This window comes from Babylonia areolata, chromosome 1 (assembly GCF_041734735.1).
Source record: "Babylonia areolata isolate BAREFJ2019XMU chromosome 1, ASM4173473v1, whole genome shotgun sequence".
NCBI lineage: Eukaryota > Metazoa > Mollusca > Gastropoda > Neogastropoda > Buccinidae > Babylonia > Babylonia areolata.
Genome location: NC_134876.1, coordinates 69,334,218 through 69,356,717, shown reverse-complemented (window position 1 = coordinate 69,356,717; position 22,500 = coordinate 69,334,218). Strand labels below are relative to the sequence as shown.

Sequence of the window (22,500 nt, the reverse complement as noted above, 5' to 3'; positions counted from 1 at the left end):
AAAACTGGCTGAGTCAGTTGTTTTATGCACAGACACTGAAACACTTCGGCTTTTTTTTTCTTTTCTTTTTTCTTTTATTTTAGAATACATATTATGTGTTTAAGAGAAACTCTGAACTCAGACATTTATTCAAAAAAGCCACGTGTGAAAGACAAAACAAGAAAATATGGCGTATTTATTTGCTAGGCCTCCCGCCAATAACAACGGACTGGCACACGAACAAATATATTTGATAACGAATCAAACAGTGTAAACAGTATATCAAGGCGCACGCGACTTACACACACACACACACATTCCTTCTCACTCTCGATCTTCCTCCTTTCACCTCACACACCCACACCCAAACCGTTTACACACGCACAAGCGCGCACAACTGCCAACACCCTGTGCCTCCCTACGTAACCAAAACCGTGCATGTACAAAGCATTCTGACACAAGCCTTTGAGACGTAATTTTGCGTTTATGGGTCAGGTGAGAGAGGGAGAGAGAAAGATGGAGAGAGAGAGAAAGAGTGTGTGTGTGAGTGTGTGTGTGTGTGTGTGTCTGTGGTGTGTGTGTGTGTTAGGGGCGAGAGAGAGAGAGAGAACTGTGTGGGGGGCGAAAAAGAGAGTATGTGTGAGGGTGAGAGAGAGAGGGGGGGAGGTGGTGTGGAAGTGGAGACTGTCAATCGCTAATTAACATCGAGTGGACTCATTCAGTAATTCATTATTTTACGAACTCGCTTTAGAACTGGTGACCCAGCCCCTTCTCTCCCTCCCTCTCTCCCCATCCATCCTCATTCGTTTCTCTCACTGTGTGTGTGTGTGTGTGTGCGCGCGCGCGCGCGCGAGTGTGCACGCGCGCAAGGAAACGTTTCTTGTGAATCAAAACAACATAAGCCTTCTCTCTCTCTCTCTCTCTGGGCAGCCCATACACTGACCAAATGACCCTATTTAATTTCCAAATGGATGAATAAAGTTGCATTGTACTGTATTGTATTGCATTGTATTATATTGTATTGTATAGCCACCCAGTAACTCCCCTACCACTGCCACCCCTATCACAACCCTACTCCCCCCTCAAAAAAAAAAAAAAAAAAATTAAATTAAATTAAATTAATAACAGGCATCAATGAAAAATCACCTCATAGCTAATTACTGCTTGACGAGTTTTAAAAACAAGGAGGCAGAGAGAGGGATTGGGGGGGAACAGTGAAAACAGTTGGTACGCTTTTGAAGACGGGAGTGAGCGTTGGTAGGGGTATACGTAGTTTTGTGAGGTCTTTCTTCTGTAAGCTCTACAACTAGACCATAAAAATATCGGTCAACCAATTCCCTCCCCCCACCCCCGACCCCCCAAACCCCTCCTGCTCCCTCTATATCCCTCTCCCAGTAGAGACAGTGAGAGAGAATGTGTGCATATGTTTGTAAGTGAGTGTAAGTGCCAGCGCGCGCGCGCGCGCGCGCGTGTGTGTGTGTGTGTGTGTGTGTGTGTGTGTGTGTGTGTGTGTGTGTGTGTGTGTGTGACTTATGCTTGTCTAAGTATCTGTGTTGAATTGTTCCCACGCGGGCGTGAAAGCGCAGCATGAAAGAATGTGCACATATGTATGGATATACGTGCATACGTGCAGATTACTGAGATATGATCATGAAACAATGTGAAGGTGATCAGAAAATTGATCAGGATGTGTTGGGCTTTGGGTTTTTTGGGGGAGGCTGTTGTTTCTTTTTTCTTTTTCTATCTCAAGATACGTTTGTTTGTTGCATGTACATTTCACGAGCATAAAACACACGCACGCATAATACACACATGTATGCACAGACAAGCGCACGCGCGTACGTCCACACGCACCCGCACGCACATCCCTACACGCACCCCCCCCCCCCCCCCCCCCCCCCCCCACACACACACATCTACAGATACTAAACAATCGGTGAGCTGAAGCAGAAATGGAGGGAGAGAGACAGAGACAGACAGTGACAAGACCGACAAAAACGAGATACTGAGAGACCGACAGAAGCGCATTCAGAGCTAAACAGCACAAGCATCTGTCATACATAAGCGCATAGCATGATTTACTAACGAACTCACTTCGCTTTGAACATCATGATACAACAGGACGATGACAGCTAATTGTTTCAAACAGACAGGCACACACACACGCACGCACGCACGCACGCACGCACACACACACACACACACACACACACACACACACACACACACACACACTATCAACTACTTGTTTGTTTGTTTTTTAATTAAATAAAAAGCAGATTTAATGTTCTTTCTACATACATTTTAACAACGACATATTCAAGCAGTATCTCTCTCCCTCACACACACGCACAAACACACCACGTGTACAGCTGTGCACGCACACGCACACATACATACACATACACACACACACACACATGCACAGCCGTGCGCAAACACAGACATACAATGATACATACACACGAATTATGCAGTTGTGCGCGCGCACGTTCACACACGCACACACACACACACACACATATATATATATACTTACGGTAGAAGGGGATGGTCTTAAGGATTGATGTCAGCAAACTGTTTGGATGTCATCGCCATTGTCAACACGTTGCAGTTTACGTCTTGTCCCAAAACAGTTCGGTTCCTCTCAACATGCTGTGTAAACCGATACTCTGTATCTGAAACAACACACAACACCAGAGTCAAGCACTGTTGTTCTACATAGTGTCATGCACATTGCCTCTTCCCTCCCTCCACTTTCCAGACTCCCTTCTGGGAGTCACGTTTGACTGGTGTTGTTTCGAGAGACAGGGGGAGTGGGGAGATAGAAGACATTGAAAGAGTAAGAGACAGAGAGAGGGAGAGTGAAGGAGGTATAGAGAGACAGGGTAGGAAAGAAAGAAAGAGCAAGACAAACAAACAGACAGACAGACAGAGAGGGAGGGAGGGAGGGAGTGGGAGACAGAAAGAGAGAAGCCAAGGACTTACATTGCACTTTTGTTCAACAACGCAACGCCGTGCCCATTGGAGGTAGTACGTTGGTTGGTATGTTTCCCTCTCCACTTCGCAGACTCCCTTTATTTATTGTTGCTGATGGGTGTTGTCTTGAGATAGAGAATAAAGGGAGTGGGTAAGTGTGGGAGAGAGGGACAGAGTACACACACACACACACACACACACACACACACACACACGCCAACAGTGAGATAGAGACAGACAGACAGACAGACACACAGACAGACAGACAGACAGAGAGGGGGGGGGGGCGATGAAAAAAATAATTGAGAGAGGCGACAAAAAATAAATAACTGCCAACAGAGAGATAGAGAGACAGACAGACAGATAGACAGGGGAGTATGTGGGGGGGCGAGGGGGGGTGGGGGGGGGGGCGATGAAAAAATAATTAAGAGAGAGGCGACAAAAAATAAATAACTGCTAAACAGCCATTAAACCAAAATGACGTTACAACGCTGTACATACAAAATGGTTAAAAAATTTTAAATAAAAAATTAAAAAATTAAATAAACAAAACAAAAAACGAGGCGAACTCAGTGACACGGAATACACCGCACGGCTTTTTTTTTTTTTTTTTTAATTACTCTTTAAAACTTTTTTTTACCCCGAATCTCATAAATGTAAACGACAGAAAGGCCATTTTGATACACGAGAGATGTGGAGGGGAGGAGGGGGAGTTGGGGGAAGGGAAGGCAGAGACGCACAAACCGAGACAGAGAGACAGGGGCAGACACAGTGTATGTGTGTGCGTGTGTGTGTGTGTGTGTGAAGGAACAGGAGCAGGCGTCCGCAAACTGCCCACACTGGCGAAAAACCCTTCAAGGACAATACAAGCCTCCGCCAACTTTGAAGAACACCGGTGCCACAGATTTCATGTCGCACGAGAGCAACACCACAAAGCGGCACCAACATCAGTGTCAACAACAGATTCCAACTGTCCTACCCACTGTTCCGTCGACTGCTCACCTCTAGCAATATACTGATGGGACACCTCCGTATGTATACACATCAGCGAGTCGCACATTACATGTTATCATCCAACACATGAGGCCATCATTAGATATAATATCAGTTCATGCTGCTTTTTTTTTTTTTTTTTTTTTTCATGGCAATGTTTTGTCTACTGCAGTTGTCCCCTGCGGTTCTGATGACGAACAAATAGGTCTGCGATTCTGATGACAAATAAATATGCCTGAGTCAATAAAATGGCCACATAAGGTCCATCGATTGAAATACACATATACACTTGTTCCGATAAACAGTACCTGCAGTGCCCCACCACATCACCCAAGTACACCTAAGATTTACCAACAGAGTTGATTATAATGTTTGTGGCAGCTACATCTGTGGTTTAGTTATTTATTTATCTAGCTACATCTGTAGCTTAGTTATTTATTTATCTGTTTATTTATTTATCTATTTATCCATTTACTCTCTCTCTCTCTCTCTGTATGAATGTGTGTTTGTGTTTGTGTGTGTGTTTTGTTGCTGTTGTGGTTTCAAATAAAACTTTAAACGTGCCCGGAAAATAAATTAACTTTGCCACACTTTCTTTTTGTCTGAAGGCAGAACCAACAGTCGCATTGATTGGAAAAAAAAAAACCTGCCAGGTGCAACCTTTTATCACGGTCATTCTGATTACGTCACTGGCATAAAAAGAAAAATTACCTGCGAAAAGTCATGAACCTATAAATAGATGGACACCTGCCAGGTGCAACCTTTTATCATGGTCATTCTGATTACGTCACTGGCATAAAAAGAAATATTACCTGCGAAAAGTCATGAACCTATAAACAGATGGACAAACCAATCGCCGCGCAACTGACGCCACGCAGCCGCCATGCGATTCCTCCCGGAAGTCGCGCGCTGACAGTGCAATAATGTGTGTGTGTGTGTGTGTGTGCAAGCTGAAATCAGTTAACAAAGGCTGTCCACCACGTAACAGGCCTGTTTATGACTTCCATAATCTAGTCTTTGGTCCGATATAATCATTATGTCCGTGGCGATAAGTCTGCAACACTCACGTGGTTGTTTGTGCAGGCCCAAACATATGACCTTAAAAACAATTCAGACTTCACTGAGGAAAGATTGCACTGTTTTGCAGCCGCCAAAATGACTCTGAAAAACGTTAAAACTCCGATCCACTATTTTTAAGACTATTAATGGGCATTGTTATTATTCATTAGCCCGACATGAGTTTATTTGTTTTTGTTTTATTGTTTGTTTGCATGTTATTTTTTGTTTTGTTTTGTTGAGTTTTTGTTGTTTGTTTTTGTTGTTGTTGTTGTTGTTTTGTAGCTGTTTTGTTGTTGTTGTGTTTTTTAGGGTGGTGGTGGTGGTAGGGGCTGAATTGGGTGTACTCTTAAGAGAGTTCACTGTCTTGTCCTGGCGTGAGTTTATTTGATTCGGGCAGAATTAGCAGGCGGGCTGGATTCGGTTCAGTTTTGAAATAGCTGATAAACATGTGAACACCAAACTATAAGTTAACAGCGCACTTCTAATGTTGGTGCTTCCTCCTGAAAAGGGAGGAGAAATATCTCACCACCACCTCCACCCCCCTCTTCCTCCTTTCCCCACTCGGTATTACACACACACACACACACACACACACGCTTGTCGCGTTACCTGGTATATAACAACCAAGCCAAGAACTGCTGCCACGGGCATTACGAAAAAAAAAAAAAAAAAAAGTTTACAAGGTTAGTGTATGTGCGAGAAGCAGCAATCCCGACCACGTCTCTACACTTTATTTGCTGACTAAACCGAACAGGGAAAGAACGACCGAAAAAGGCTGGCCTAACGAAGCGGATGGGGACCGGGCCAGCCTTACCTATTTTCTTTATCTTTTTTTTCTTCTTCTTTTTTCTTTTCCCCAACTCCTTAGCCGGTCAAGACCTCGGCTTGCGGTCAACCCCAACCACTGAGCTCAACATAACGCGCAGAGGCACGCCAAGTAACACCTGTGAGAAGAGAAGTCGTCGAAGGTCCGTCTATAATGGGCACACTTCAATGAACAAGCTTAGTGTAAGCCACAATTAAAGGACCTCGGCTGTCTAAAAGACCGACCTGCTTCTTTTCATTAATTATTTGAGTAATCATAATGACAGGATTGGAAGGGACGGGAGAGGATGGAAGGGTAAACAGGATAATTTGTAAAAAGGATCAGTTCACAACCCAAAAGCACAAAAAAAACTGAACGTGGTCAATACTCGTGAGTAAACAAACTTGTATAACGTTGTTGACCATACAAGCCACCGTAAGGCTGCCAGAACACGTTTAAACTCTACAACGCTTCACATCTCTCACTACTGAAACAACTGTTTATTAAAGCATACTAACAAAAGCCCAACCATCTCAAAGTAAAAATCGGACAAGAAACGCAAAGGTTATGATGGACTGGGAGTGGAGGGAAGAGAAAGATCACACGGTGTGTCTGTATTAAGCACTGCATAAAACCCAGTTATGACAACATGGGGTTATAAAGAGAAGACAGATGACGGAAAAGGGGTTTTCATCGAGCGCTACGCATAACCAGCGAAATGCAGCCAAGCGTGTTCTGTAATCAAAATATCCAAACATGGCCTAATTTTGGTCAGTCAGCATATATCACTATTCAAGTTCGGTTTTGTTTTTGTTTTGTTTTGTTTTTTGTGTTTTTTGTGTGTTTTTTTGTTGTTGTTTTTTAGCTCTGGAAGTTGCGAACCTAAATAAACAATAATAATCTATATAAACTTTTTTTTAAGGAGGCCATCGGAGACTTTCATTAAAAAAATATCAGGGAAATAAAGCAGAAGTACAAGAGACAAGAAACAAGAAAAGGTGCATTCCATGATTCAATGGGGGGAATCAATGACTGTCCCACAATGAAAGAAAAAACACCATGCACAAACTGTGGTGTTCAGAATTTGCTGCTGAGTCTGATCAAAAGTCAGCAATCGTTGCAAGTTATTCGTCTTTCAAACATGATTCTGTCATTGTGCAACCAAAAAATGAACCCAACAGTCCAGAAAGACAATATGCTAAGAAGGGCAAAACTGAATCAGCCGGGTCAGTATGCACTAAAGATGACTGACGCAAGAGCTGGTCGTGCTTTGTCCATGTGACTTGTTGCACTTACGGTAGTTATAACATGAACCCTCCCTTTACTTAGTACTTAGGGAGAGCAAGCAGAAAATCGGGGGAGAAGTGGGTTTTTTTTGTTAGTTTGTTTTGTTTTGTTTATTTTTGTCCACATATCCCAAGGACAACTAAAAATCATCTGGGAATTTCTAGCCCTATTATTTGGTCATGCCTGCTGTCATATATGAAGGCAACAATATCAACATAAAGGGTAATATGAATGTTGATGATGAATTATACAGTATTTTCACCAAAGATGTGGCTTTCACCGATGTAACCGCTGTTGTTGATTTAACATAATTTTGGTGTCGACCTCCCAACCCCGCCCAAAGGTCTTCCCACCACCCCATCCCCCAGAAAAACAACATCCGTCATTAATAGCAGGAAACAAACATCTCAGACTCCCCAAGATCTATGTGGTACAGACATCCCAACCAGTTCCATAGCATATCCGTTGTCAGAACACAGTACAGACAAGAAAAGAGGTAGGTAAAAACATTCCGCATTCCAACATCGCCGGCTGATATAACAGACACAGAAAGCTGGAATATTCACCACTTCTATGCTGCTGATCATAATATCAGCCTGGCAGAGTTCCAACGCGCAGCCATTGAACTAACTGATCAGGGTGAACGACACATGAATTATGCAAGTCTGCAAGAGGAGGGGAAGGGAAGGGGGCGGGGGGAGGGGTAAAATCCCGTATCCTTAAGCCGAGTTTCAGTTTCTCAAGGAGGTGTCACTGCTTTCGGACAAATCAACAGACGCCACACCCATCTGCTAGGCAGATACACGACCAGCACCATAACACAAAGCACTTAGGCGGCGGAGGCCCAGACTGGCTAGAGTGAATGCATATATGTTTGTGTACCTTTATGAGTGGATTTCTTCTACACAACTTTGCCAGAGGATTACACTGTTGCTGACATGGGTTCTTTTTCAGTGCGCCAAGTACATGCTGCACACCGGGACCTCGTCCGCTGAAATAAACTGTTTTGAGGACCATGATCAGTAAACAGGTCTCCGACCCCCTCCTTTCCACTCCTCTTTGTTCGTTTCCATGAGCGTAGAAGACCCTATCTCCAATCCTATGTAAAGAGACACCCATGGGCATAAATATTGTTGCTGTTCAAACAGATGTCCGCGGTTGTGCGAAGATCAAACGATCTTAAGGTCGCTGATAACCCGATCACGTACGCCATGAGAATGACAAAGTCTGCGTCCCTGATTGCGCCCCCCCCCCCCCCCCTCTCTCTCTCTCTGCGCGTCTAACTCTTACCTATTGAGGTTAAAGAGATAGAAAGGTTGACAAGGACTTGAGGAAAGGCGAGTAATAAACCAGTTAGTGTTATAGTTCTTTGTTCGGCTGTTTGACTACTTTGATTTGGTTTGCTATACATAGTACTTTTTTTATACTTTTTTTTCTGGGGGGCGGGGGGAGGGAAGGCCTATATTTCCACCACCGTCAAAGAGCGAGGCACGCCATTAATGCCTTCTTCATTCCAGTGAATTTATCATGAGTACACGAGCTCACTCAGGCGGGGCAAAGGAGGCCATGGAGCTGAGCTACAACCGGATTCCATGCATGCAGATCCTCCAAAAGCAAGTAGTTTCGAGGTCAAGGTCACGCCATACCACGGGAAGAAAGCCGCCACTGGAAAAAAAAAAAGTTGTACCGTCCTGCGTTTCTTTGTTTTTGATGACTGGACGAACTGGCAATGTGATGCAACACGTCGGATTCTGGGGCAAAGGTATGATCGGGGCGGGGGGTGGGGGGGGGGGGGGGGGGCTGCTTAACGAAACACAAACCATATGATTTTTTAAAAGATCTGCTTAATGCATACATTCACAATGTCATGTAACTTTCAGGTATTCTGGGGAATTTTAAAAACGTTATTTTTGCGTCTTCAGACTTGTCCACACCTTCCATTTTACTCCTCTTCTCCTTAAATCTATGCAAACCCATTATTCCCACTTGAAATTTTGAACACAAAAAAAAGACGATTACAATGTAAGCCTTTCCCTGGCAGTTTCCATCAATTCCTTTTTTACAAAGACTCAATCATCTCTGGCCATAACAAATTCAAAAACAGCCCGCATCTGTATTTATCATGACTGTTCACACACTCTGACATCCACCTTCAGTGGGAATTAAAATCAAATGATGTACTGCTACAAACAGAATACCAGAAATACTGGGGTAGGTGGTGGGGGTGGGGGTGGGAATGGCAGGGGGGTGGGTGGGGGGGATCCATTAGTTTACATATTTTTCCACCATAATATGTCCTGCTAACGTTAACATGCAAACTGATAACAGCAAAATGCAAACCACCCAGTTTCTGTGCAAAACAATTCTCAAATCTGAATAACAAGTTCAAAGAGCTTGCAGGATAAAAACGGGTTCTCTTATCAGTTACAACTCTGACATTCAGCAATATAAACAGTGGAAAAACTCAGGATTTAACCTTCACTGGGGTCAACACTCTATCACAGAAATACTGCCCAAACTGGTACTTGCTCTGAAAGAGAACAAAGACAGTCCACAATTTACAGTTCCAATCATGTACACACCGTTTGACATGCGATAACTTACAGCAATAAAACTGATAGGGAGTATCACTGAAAAACAAACATTATTTCTGATTCAGAACCAAAGTGAGAAAAATAACAAGAACAACTTTGAACTAGTTCATGAATCTTCAAATTTATTAAAAGCAGTAATAATAAATTTAAGCTTTTCCTGAAAATTTCTGTGGTATGCTTTTCCCCAGTGTGCAATATGGGTTTTAAAATAATCATTAAATCGTAAGAGAAACATCAAGAACATGGTGCACACCTGTGGCAGAAGATTTGAAAACTGACAGAGCTTCAACAGATCGCAAAGGGGAAACACTGCAAAGGCACATGTGGCAAAACATGTCCCCAGACAACAACCCACAGATGTGGACACAGCACAACCACCTTCAGCAGAAACATACACAGCATCATGTGTGTGTGTGTGTGTGTGTGTGTGTGTGTGTGTGTGTGTGTGTGTTCCCTCTCCCACAATATTAAAAAATTGGAAAACACTTATGCATTAGAGTATCTGGACATATCTGGATAGGTACAAGGGGCACTTAATCTGAATACAGCCATGTGGGCATACCTTCATATAAAATTACTATTCCAGCTTATTGATATATCAGCTTTCATGTATTTTCCCATTCTTTTGAACTTTTAATCCATGGCACCCAAATGTGCTGAACAGGCTTACACAAAATAAACCCCTCTAAGGACGTTCTAACATCTTCAGCACTCTGAAACTGCCTTCCACTCCATTGTTGCTTATTCAAAGGGAACAAGAAACAATCACTTGGGGGAAAGTCTGATGTCACTGTCTTTCTGTCCTGAAGTGGTATGGTTAGTATATGGCCAGATTTTGGAAAGAAATACACCACTGTTTATTTGCCTGCACTTCTGGATCTTTAAAATTTTTCAGGTGGATTCTCACTTGAGAAGACACAAAGTGCTGACTGTTGCTTTGTGTTGGGATCATACTGAAATATCTGTGTCTCATCTCTAGTTGCAATGTCCCAAACATAACTTTTATCAACCTCCGTCGAAGTTTTGAAGCATGTGTGTGCCCCCCCAAACCCTTACCTCTTCGCCTGTTTATCATTCAAGTTATGAGCACAAACCAGCACAACCATTCCAAATGCCTAGGTGATCATGGAAAATCACACTGATACTTCCTAATAGAGGGTTCATTTTATTTTCTATTTCATTTCAATGGATTCTCCTCAATCACCAACCTTACTTGGATAACCTCTGGAGTAACGAGATTATTGGATGACAACAATGGTCATCATCTTCAAGAACTGATCTCCCAAATTTGAATTCTTTGAACCATGTGTTGTTCTGCACTGACGTTGCTTGAGAAAGTAAAATGAGAAATTGAAATATCTTTTAATCAACAATTTTCCTTTGTATTAGTCTTATTGGATAATGGCACAAAAATCATGTTATGAAAAGGCCATGTTTCCTGCAAGAGGGCCATCACCACCATCACCCTACATATTGCCTTCCTGAGCAGGACAGGTTTTCATGAATGGAATGATCTTTGACAGCTTCAATGTCACTGTTCTCTTTTTGATATTATTATTTGCAATTCTGCTGTTCCTGGAGTTTTTCTCTGTTCAGGCACATGATGAGCATCTTCCGTATAAAAAATTACCTCACTGACTGATAGCAAAGGATTACTCAGTGGAACATATATGTTTGTGTGTGCGTGCGCACGCACGTGTGCATGTATCCATACATGTGTGTGTGTGTGTGTGTGAGAGAGAGAGAGAGAGATAGAGAGAATGTGTTTCTGTGTGGCACTGCATCATCCATATATGAGTGTCATGTGTATCCATCTATGTGTCTCAAAAATGTATCACATAAGAGTCAATATACATACTATGTGTAAGAGAAACTTGTTTCACTTTTTTTGTGACTAAGCTTGTCAGCAATTCAATTCACAGCACTTGTGGCTGTGCATGCTTGCCTCATTAAAAATACAGTGAAATTTAGGATAATATTTTACTGCATATCTAATATACTAAATCACAATGCAAAAGAAACATTTATGTATAGATCTATGAATGCAAGAACAGGAAAACATGGCACTGCCATTTTTTTTCTTTCACAGTACATGTCAACTTCTTCATGACCAACATAGAATCAATCTGTAACAGGATGCTTTCATGTGCTGGCAACAAACGACACAATCATAGTGCTGAATAAGTAAATGAATGTGCAGATCCTAAGCTGAAGGCACATCCTTTGAGTGTAACAACAACAGATGAGATCCTGTACTGTCACAGAATATGTGGTTGGTCTATTTACTGATCTGACTGATTTTTCCTTACTTACCTTTGTTTGAGTCCATAGTACACACACACGCACACACACACACACACACACACACACACACACACACAGAGAGAGAGAGAGAGAGAGAGAGAGCATGTCTGTACTGTTGGTGTTTGTGGATAATCTCAAGACAATCTACTGAACACTGAAGACCAAAACAATCTCAGACAGTCTACAGGAACATTGAAGCCCAAAACAATCTTCCTCAGGAAATCAATTTTTATCCTCTCTGCTGCTGCTCTTACTTACCAAACTGTCAATAGATCAGGCAGGTTGTCAGGAATTTCTTATTATCTTTCCAATGCAATCTTTGTTCCTCCTCGATCATCATCTTTCAAGGAACCAAGCCGACCCCCCCCCCCGCCCCCCCCACACACACACACACAATTTTTTCCCCTATACTTTTCTTTCTTTCTTTTTTTTTCAATGAAGATTTTGACCCTACAGCGACACAAACAACTTCCAAAACTATCCTCACATCTCTCCAGACAACAGCCAATTAATTGCAGCTGTATTCTGAACATCTGTTTTTTCTCACAATGAGAACGCTTGTCTGATGACACAAAGGAGCACAGCTGTCAAATGTGGTTGACGCAATTATTCTAGATATACTATGCAACATAGGACTGTGTAATACCTGTTGATAGTTTGCTATGCAGCTGCATGAAGTTAATTATGCACATATATGTTGGCTGGACAGTCCAAAGAAGAAAACATGCACACACTCACACACACACACATGCGTATACACAAATACACACACACATGATAAACACACTCTCTCACACACACACAATGGGGGAGCGTACAGACCTCTGTACCATACCAGTGAAGTACACAGCAGAAATGTTTCATAATCATGAGTATCATACTCACTTGTTGATTGGAGAGGTGACCGCTAAGCATGGAGACGATCACACAGAGCACTGTGAGCAAGGGGAAAGTCAGAAGACTCTCCTCAATTCAAGTCAGACAGGCTGACTTGCAATGGCCAACTAATTTCCCACAGCTCCCAAAACGACTACTGCAACAAAACCACCACAAACACGGCTCATATCAATTCATTTTGTAAATAAGTTCAGCTCCATGAACTTAAAACACAATAACAACTATGACAAGGACAACAACAATGATAATGATGATAATTGTGCAACAACAAATCTGCAGGCTAGTTAAGCCTTGTAAACTTTTTTTTGTTTTTGTTGTTGTTGCTTGCTGGGGTTGCTGTTGTTGCAGTTGTTTTGTTGTTGTTTTTGTAAGCTCTTACAATGCAACAACAACAAATTTACAAGCTCGCTAAACTTTGAACTTCAGTTCATTGTTGTTCTTGCTTTGGGTTTTTTTTTGTTTTTTGTTTAATGTTCTTTGTAAGCTCTTCAATATATATATATATATATATATATATATATATATATATATATATATATATATATATATATATATATATTCTTCATGGAGTCTCCCGTCGGTCCTCATATGGGAGAAGAGTCTGATTCTGGATGCGCAGCACTTTCCACAGGTGTTGCAAGGGAAAACGTCTCCAGAAGTTGAGCCCTGCTTCCTTCGTTCACACTTCTCCTTAATGGCCAACATTCTCTTGTTTTCAAACGTCTTTATGCCACTAGAGCACAGCATCCTCCAGCGACAGCGGTCAAGGGCATCAGTTTCCCAGGAAGCGATGTCTATGTCACAGCTTTGAGGTTTGTCTTCAAGGTGTCCTTCAAGCGCTTGCAGGGTCTTCCAAGTTCGCGGTGGCCTTCCTTCAGCTGGCCATACAGTAGCATCTTCGGGATCCTGCTGTCTGTCATGCAGACAGTGTGTCCTGTCCAGCGTAGCTGGCACTGGATCAGCAGGCTTTCGATGCTGGGCAGGCCGCTCCTCTCTAGGACCTGGAGGTTGGAGACCCTGTCTTGCCATTTTATGCCGAGGATCTTTCATTGGCATCTCTGGTGAAACTGCTCAAGTTGTTGAATGTGACGGCGATATGTCGTCCATGTTTCACAGCAGTACAACAAGGTGGTCAGCACAACAGCTCTGTAGGTTTTGATTTTGGTGCTGAGCCTGATGCCTTTGTTGTTCCACAGCCTGTTGTTGAGTCTGCCAAAGGCGGAGCTGGCCTTGGTGATGCGCAGCGTCACTTCTACATCAAGGGCTCTGTTGCTGCATAGGGTGCTGCCCAGGTAGCAAGACTTGTTGACTGACTTGATCTCTGTGTCATCAATCTTGACTGCAGGTTGGGTGGAGGCACTGGCATTCTGTGAGCTAGCTGCATGTCCTCAAGGGTGTGTGCAGCAAGTGCACAGTCATCAGCGAAGAGGAACTCTGAACAGTGCCTCATACACCCTGGACCTAGCATGGAGTCACCGCAAGTTGAAAAGTTTGCCATCTGTGCGAAACTGAATGTAGATGCCCCAGTCACAGTCTTGGAAGGTGTCAATCAGCATGGCAGAGAAGAGACTGGAGAACAGTGTGGATGCCAGGACGCAGCCCTGCTTCACTCCATTTACCACAGGGAACAGATCTGACATGTCAGTATTTTCCTGTACTCTCGCCTGCATGCCAACATGGAATGCTGCAATCAACTGGATTAGGCTCTCTGGGCAGCTGAACTTTAGGAGGATCTTCCACAGGCCATGGCAGTTCACCGTGTCGAAGGCCTTAGTCAGGTCTACAAAGACCATGTGGAGCTCCTTGTTCTGCTCATGGCACTTCTCTTGCATCTGGCATACGGCAAACACCATGTCACATGTTCCCCTGCCTGAGCGGAAGCCGCACTGTGCTTCAGGGATGACTGTGTTGGAGACATGGTCAACCAGTCTGTTCAGTATGATGCAGGCAAAGATCTTGCCGGCGATGCAGAGGAGAGAGATTCCACGGTGGTTATCGCAGGATGTTTGGTCTCCCTTCCGTTTGTAAATGTGGACAATTGAAGCATCCTTGAAATCCTGGGAGACCTCCCCTCTCTCCCAGACAGACTGGAACAGGGCGGTCAGCTTGTCTGTCAGCGCCTTGCCTCCATACATGTAGATGTCAGCCTGGATTCCATCTGCTCCTGGTGCTTTTCCTGACATTGTCAGCTTCAGGGCCTTCCGGGTCTCGGCCTTGGTGGGAGGGGCAGCTAGCGAGTCATTGACTGGTAGCTGTGGGAGGGCTGCAATTACCTCGTCAGATACAGACGAGTCCCTGTTGAGAAGGGTGTTGAAGTGCTCTGACCAGCAGGCAAGGATGTCTTTCTTGTCTGTCAGGAGGGTGGTCTGGTCCAAGGCTCAGACAGGGTTTGATCCTGTGACTCTTGGCCCATACACAGCCCGGAGACCATCATAGAAGGTCTTCGTGTCATGAGCATCAGTAGCAAACTGAAGCTCTTCGGACTTTCTCTCCCACCAGGTGTTCTTCATCTCACGCAGCCTCTTCTGTACGAGTTGCTTGGTTTGCAAGTACTGGTTATTCTTCCTCTGGCAATCTTTATTGGAAATGTGATCCTGATGCCGCATATGCAGTGTGTTCAGGAGCTTGGAGATTCCAGAGTCGTTCTTGTCAAACCAGTCTTGGTGGCTCCTCTGTACAAAGCCGTGTGTGTCAGCTGCTGCTGTGTACACAGCATCTCTAAAGGTGCTCCATACCTCTTCTACGTCAGTTGATGCAGGAATTTCTTAGAGAGCTGCTTGGATTTGCTGCTGCAGCAGGTCCCTGGTGATAGGGAGGCGGAGGATGTTCAACTTCCTAGGGGGTTTCTGCCTGGCTGGTTGGAGCTTGCGTGCAAGTCCGATGTTCATCTTGCTGTGTATTAGGGGATGGTCTGACCAAAAGACTGCTCCTCTCATGCAGTGTGTAATGGAAACATCACCTTTGTCCCTCTGCTGGACAATCACACAGTCCAGCATGTGCCACTGCTTGGAGCGGGGGTGCATCCATGTGTTCTTGTACTTGTCCGCTTGTTGGAAGAGGGTGTTGGTGATGGTCAGTCCATGCTGCGCGCAAAGCAAGAGTAAAAGCAGTCCGTTGGAGTTGCATTTGCCAGTGCCATGCTGTCCTAGGACTTTTGGCCACGAGGAGAAGTCCATACCAACACGGGCATTGAAATCCCCAAGGATGATCAGTCTGTCCTTTCTGTCTACCGCTGAAATGGTGCGGCTGAGCTCCTCGTAGGCTTCTTTGATGTCATCAGGGCTGGTCATCATCGGGGCATACCAGCTGATGACTGTGGCGAAGCGATCCTCGGACAGCTTCAGATGCAGGGTCATCAGCCTATCATTTATCCCATGTGGAAGGCTGTCAAGCTGTCGTGCAAGTTTGGTTTGTATGGCAAAGCCGACGCCGGAGGTTCTTGGGACGCCTTCTGGCTTCCCAATGCAGTAGAAGGTGTAGCCCCATCCAACTTCCTCCAGCTGGATTTCACCACCTGGTTTCACATAGGGATGCTATGTCCACCTGGTAGCGATCAAGCATTCTAGCATAGTACTTAGTAGCAATGAGCGCTGTGCGCCTTTCTGGTCTGTCGTCTGTCCAAAAGGGTGCAAACATTCCAGGCACCCAGAGTCAGGGCGTGACTCCTGGTTCTTTTCTTCTGTTGTTTTCGAGTGCTAGTGTTGGATGTCCAAGTAGGTGCGGTTTCCAACTAGGGACTAGGTGAGGCAGGCTTTGTTTAGGGATCCTTTTATCTCCCTTTCCCCATGTGGGGAGAGCAGTGCTGTCCCTAAAAAGGGCTGCTCTGACACTGTGGGAGGATACAGGTGCCGCATCTGCCCCAGTCTACAACGGACGACCATCACCCCACAGCCGCCTGTGTGCAGAGTTGTGACTAGGAACTGCCAACAGCATCCTCTGCCTGTCCCCGTTAACACTTCTCCATCACCACAGGGCTTGGGAATGCTGGGTGTTGAAGGGCTAGCTCGTCGTTCCGACATAAGCCTGGTTGCCCGACCAGCACAGGTGACTTTTTTTTAGTGAAGAGGAGTTGTGCAGTCCCTTCCCCACTCTCTCGCCTACCGACACTCAGAGTCCCACAGGTGCAGATACTGCCACATGTAGAACGGCCTCGGCAGGTGCATGTTTTTTCTTTGGAGTTCCATCTCCTAGGAGGACTTCCAGCCAAGGATAAGAGCTCCTCCTGCCCCTTTGGTCATCCTCTTTGTCTTCTCCCTTCGCAGCCGTTGGGAAAGGTTTCTTCCTCCGCTCATGTGATATGTGAAGTAGCTACTGTGAAGCCATAGATTGGATAGAAATCATGGGGATCCAACTATCCGCCAATACTCCACCACCTGCACTTCCCTCTCCTCCTTCCCCTCCTTTGTTTTTCCTATCCTCCTCCCATTATTGACATTTGTACAGCATGACTAAGATTTGACAACAAGGTCCAACAAACATATTTTGTTGAAAAAAACAGAAATGCAGCTGTTGCACGTTGCCATTCTCTATATATAACCACTTCATTAATTCAGGTTTCATCAGGTTCATGTGATGCATTGATCTGCCTTTCCCACCCCCATTTTTCTTCTTTTTTTGAATTGTTTTTATATTGGTGAAATATTTGATATCTAGCAAACATGATCATTGCATGTAGCAGTAAGCAAGGTATATTTGTATACATGTATGGCCACAGCCGGAACAATAAATTCAAATACTAAACAGATGCATTATTTGTCATAACTGTTATCGTAACTGAATATATATTTGAGCAGACAGTTTGATTAACTTTTTTCAAGTCTCAGTCTTAATTTGTTGTATGTGCAGAATTGAATGCAACTAAGCTGAATGTTAATCAAAACTTTCTAAATATGAACAATCACATCACCGTAGGACCTATTCTGGGTGTCATTTCTTATCGGTGATCTTTCCAACTATCAAACCTGGCAGCTCAGACACATATTATAATATAAATTACTCTGATAACAGCCATTTCACACGATTGTGGCTTTTTTTTCTCCTTTTTTTTTAAAAATTTTTTATTCAACTGATCAAATGCACACTGCTGATCAAAGTGCATTGTCTAGCTATGCATAATACAGAAATTTAAACACCTCCTCATACAAACTTTACATCACATATATAATCATATGGTTGTTGTGAAATCCAACTGAGACTCAGAATGTCATGTCAAACCGAGTGATAATGATACCAAATATACATCATACTGATAATGATACTAAACACAGACTGTACATATCAGATAATTCATCCATTTCTAAATTCATTCAATGCTGCCTGTCAAAATTGAAGGCAAAAAAAAAAAAGAAAAGAAAAGGTGGCTCATTACTGTAGCGACATGCTTTCCATGGGGGAGAACAACCGAAATTTCAAACAGAAATCTGTTATGACTTCAATACAACACATTACAATACAATACAAATCAATACAATACAAATTTAAATAAAATACAATGAAGGAGAAGCATGACCACACACCCATACCCACACACACATGCACATACACACAGAAGAGACACACAAAAAAGTGCCCCATACACGCACACAAACGCACACACACACACAGAGCACACACACACAGAGCGCACACACACACACACACACACTAAACATCCACCCATACACTCACACTACATGACGGTTTTTGTAGAGGGTAAAGTGGGGTGGCTAGGAGAAGGAAGAATGCAGACAAACAGTTATGCTCCATCACACCCAAACTAAAGGCACAGCACTGGTAAGTGATGGAGATCCATAAGAAGAGAATTCCAGACAGACAGTACTTGATACTGAAAGGCCCTTTGGCCAAATGTCTTTAGACAAGGTTTTGTGAACTCGAAGGAGCTTTTCAACACAAGACCTGAGAGAATGGGAAGTGTTGTAAAGAGAAAGACTGCCATGACCAAAAAACAATTCAAAAGACAGCTTCACAATACAACAATCTTAACCACATTCAACTACTTTACTGGTTGCAGAATCAAATCACAAATTTAGCATACGATAACAGTATCAGACAGAACTGTCACAACGAAACAGATAGGCACAACCATAATTTGAAACTGACACAGTGGACTCTATTCCTTTAACAAGTAAATTAAGTCAGCAGATTATTCAAGACAGCAGGTCATTTCAATTCAAAAAGTTGTATTATTGCTGCTCTAGATAAAATACCATTTCATTATCTAGCTTTCACAAATTTGGGTCAGCCAATGTGGCAAAACTCTGTGTGTGTGTGTGTGTGTGCATTTCTGGTTTTTTGACTCACTTGTGTAAACAAAGTGAGTCTATGTTTTAACCCGGTGTTCGGTTGTCTGTGTGTGTGTGTGTGTCTGTGTGTCCGTGGTAGACTTTAACATTGACATTTTCTCTGCAAATACTTTGTCAGTTGACACCAAATTAGGCATAAAAATAGGAAAAATTCAGTTCTTTTTAGTCATCTTGTTTAAAACAATATTGCACCTCTGGGAATGGCACAAAAAAATAAAAAATGAAGCCTAATTATATGCAAACTACATTTACTGTTATATTTATATTTTTTGTATTCTCTAAACTTGGCACTTTGATCTGATATTCGGCCCAACAACAAGAGCAGTCATAATTATCATTTTTTGTTCAAACAGGAACTTCTTTTGCTAAGCATGGAAGTTTTATTTATTTTGCAAACGTTTTGGTGCAGATAGTAAAAAAGGGAAATTACTCTTATTAATGCTAGGGGACTTAATTTGCTTTAAACTGATCTTTCTCATCTTAAACATTATATTTTGAAACAAGAGAGGCAAGGCCTTCAAGACTCACTTGTGGTGCACTTTTTAAAAAAAATCCAAGCTTTTTATGTATTGAGTATAATTTCAAAATGTAATGTTTAAGATGAGAAAGATCAGTTTAAAGCAAACTAAGTCCCCCAGCATTAATTACAGAGTAATTTCCCTTATTTTACTGTCTGCACCAAAACATTTGCAATAAACAAAACTTCCATGCTTAGCAAAAGAAGTGCCTGTTTGAACAAAAAATGATAATAATGACAGATCTTTTGTTGGGTCGAATATCAGATCAAAGTGCCAAGTTTAGAGAATACAAAAAATATAAATATAACAGTAAATGCATTAAACTCAATAAATAAAAAGCTTGGATTTTTTTTTTAAAGTGTATCACAAGTGAGTCTTGAAGGCCTTGCCTCTCTTGTTTTTGTTTTGGTGTTGTTGTTCCTTGTTGTTTTTTTAAGAGATAAGTATTCACAATAAATTTTAACAGTTTACCTAGCAGAACCTTCATGATGGGGGCAAAATGACCCTCTGTCAAAACATCTGAGGGTAAAAAAGCAAAAACTGGGCAGTTGGATATGAGACATTTTATTTGGTGACAGAATTCCTTCACCCTTTATTCCCTTAATCACATCATGGCATACTGATGTTATCCTCAGAAGTCACTGACTTATAGTAAGTTATACACACTGCAAGAGCAATGTTAGAAAATAATCAATCAAAAAGCACCCACAGCAAAACTACCATGCAAGAGAAGAAATGAAAACAGAAAATATACCATGCATATGTGCACTCAGACATCAATGTAGACTAATATAGATGCACAAGACAGAAGAAATGTTTTCAAAACTGTATTAAAAAAAAATTTTTTTTAAACCTGTTGATCACTTTTACTGTGATATTCTGCCACAATACTTTGTGTGTGTGTGTGTTCACTTTCTGCCCATCAGTTCATATGCTCTGCTGAACAACTCAACAATCTTACTCTGTTTTGCATAGGGGGGGGGGGGGGGAAGAGGTTAGGGGAGGAGGATTGGGTGTGAAGAAAATGCAATGACTCTGAACAGACCATCACAGAAATCCTTGGCCTACAGAATCATCTCATTTCATAAAGCTTGATTTTTTTTTTTAACAGAGGGTAGGCTCTCAGTCTCCAGGCCTGACCAGCACATTAGGTTTCTGCAAAGGTCAGATATTTAAGAAAACAATTTTTGGAAAATAGAAGTGGAGTAGCACATGGATCAGTCTGAACACTTTGACACCTTGAAACAGAAACTCCATGTCCAGATGAGATAAAACTGTCACATGACAATTGGCTTTCATACTGCCAAGATATCAAACAGTAGTGTAAATGCAATCAAAGTATCAAGCAAGAGAAAAGTCTTTAAAGACAAACAAGACACTAGCAATTGAAGAAACCTGAGCTAAATGTGGCACTATTTTATGAATTATTCACATTGAATAAATAATAAGAAAAATAGATACAATAATAAGCTCTCTAAGAGCTCAGGGCGCTTTACATAAAAGAAAAAGTTACAGATAGCATGAATCACTCATGACACTCTTTCTCAAAATCACCCCCCCCCCTCCCCTCGCCACGTTTCCTAATCTGTATAATCCTAGTTTATTATTGTATCTATTTTTCTTATTATTATCATTTATTCAGTGTGATATATATTCATAAAATAGTGCCACATTTAGCTACTCCAGGTTTCTCCCACTGCTTTTGAGTGTGACAATACATTAATTTTGAAATTAAACTTTCTGGCAATTCTGGTTTATTTGTGAATAACAGTTAACACTCAACAGGCTAAACATTTCTGAACAATACAAACCGTAAACATTGCTGAAAAACACAAACCAGGGAATACCCTGAAACAAAAGAACACACACACACACACACCCCCGTGTGTGTGTGTGTGTGTGTGTGTGTGTGTGTGTGTGTGTGTGTGTATGTGTGTCAATCTAAGCCAAATCCCTCTTCATTATACTTTAGACTCATATCACATGCTGTGAATGCCTTTGTGCACCAGTCAAAATCTCACATTCCCTCAGCATATATGCACAATGCCAGTGACAGCATGTGATATGATTGACTGATTCATATCATATTGATGATTGATATTGATGACTGATTGCTATCAGTTGCAAATTGTAACTGTCTTATACTTTGAAGACAAACCAAGTAAACCAATGTTTTTAAGAAATGTAAATCAGCATTATAATTCAGATCTTCAGAATCAACAGTTCATAAAATTTTACTTCAAAACATGTATGTCGACCTTGGCTCAACTGAAACACTAGATGGTACATGTATAATTTTTCTCCATCAGCAGCAGTATACTACAACTTAGCTGATGAATCACCTTCCTCTTCTGAAGCTTAAGTGCTGAAACTGAACCAGGCTCTGTACTAAACAAGCCTTCCATTGACTGAGTGATGATGGCTCATGCCATTAAATTCAGTCATGCTAATGATAAGCTAATGACTCTGATTCACCACATAACTCTATCCTGGCCATTAAATCAAGATCTGTCTTTGTCATACTGAATACTGTCTATAAATTTATGCATGTGACCATTACGTTCTGCCTGTCTTCAAATATGAGCCTTTGTTTGAAAAGTGGTTCATATCTTATTCTACTTTATAACTAATATAAACCATAAAGCAGAATTTTTTTTTATCAAAGTTATGTTACAATGTGGTGTAATATTTTAACTGAAATGATCTTCACACAATCTGTCACTTAAAACTGACCACAGGTCTTGTGTATGGGGGCATGGGTTGTTGGTTTTGCATTCTTCAAA

The 22,500-nt window shown here is 42.3% G+C and overlaps 1 protein-coding gene across 4 annotated transcripts in view; it reads right to left on the bottom strand.

The window, feature by feature from the left end:
- Window positions 1–22,500, bottom strand: part of LOC143286497 (band 3 anion transport protein-like) — a 137,073-nt gene that overhangs the window by 113,464 nt on the left and 1,109 nt on the right. For 3 of the 4 annotated variants that reach the window (XM_076594094.1, XM_076594103.1, XM_076594086.1), the window contains exons 2-3: window positions 12,886–13,033; window positions 2,519–2,657 (exon numbers count right to left, since the gene is read on the bottom strand). The gene's annotated coding sequence lies outside the window, so the exon portion shown is untranslated. Of the gene's footprint in view, window positions 1–2,518; window positions 2,658–2,967; window positions 3,056–12,885; window positions 13,034–22,500 lie in introns of those variants that run through there. The other variant, XM_076594112.1, reaches the window with a different exon arrangement.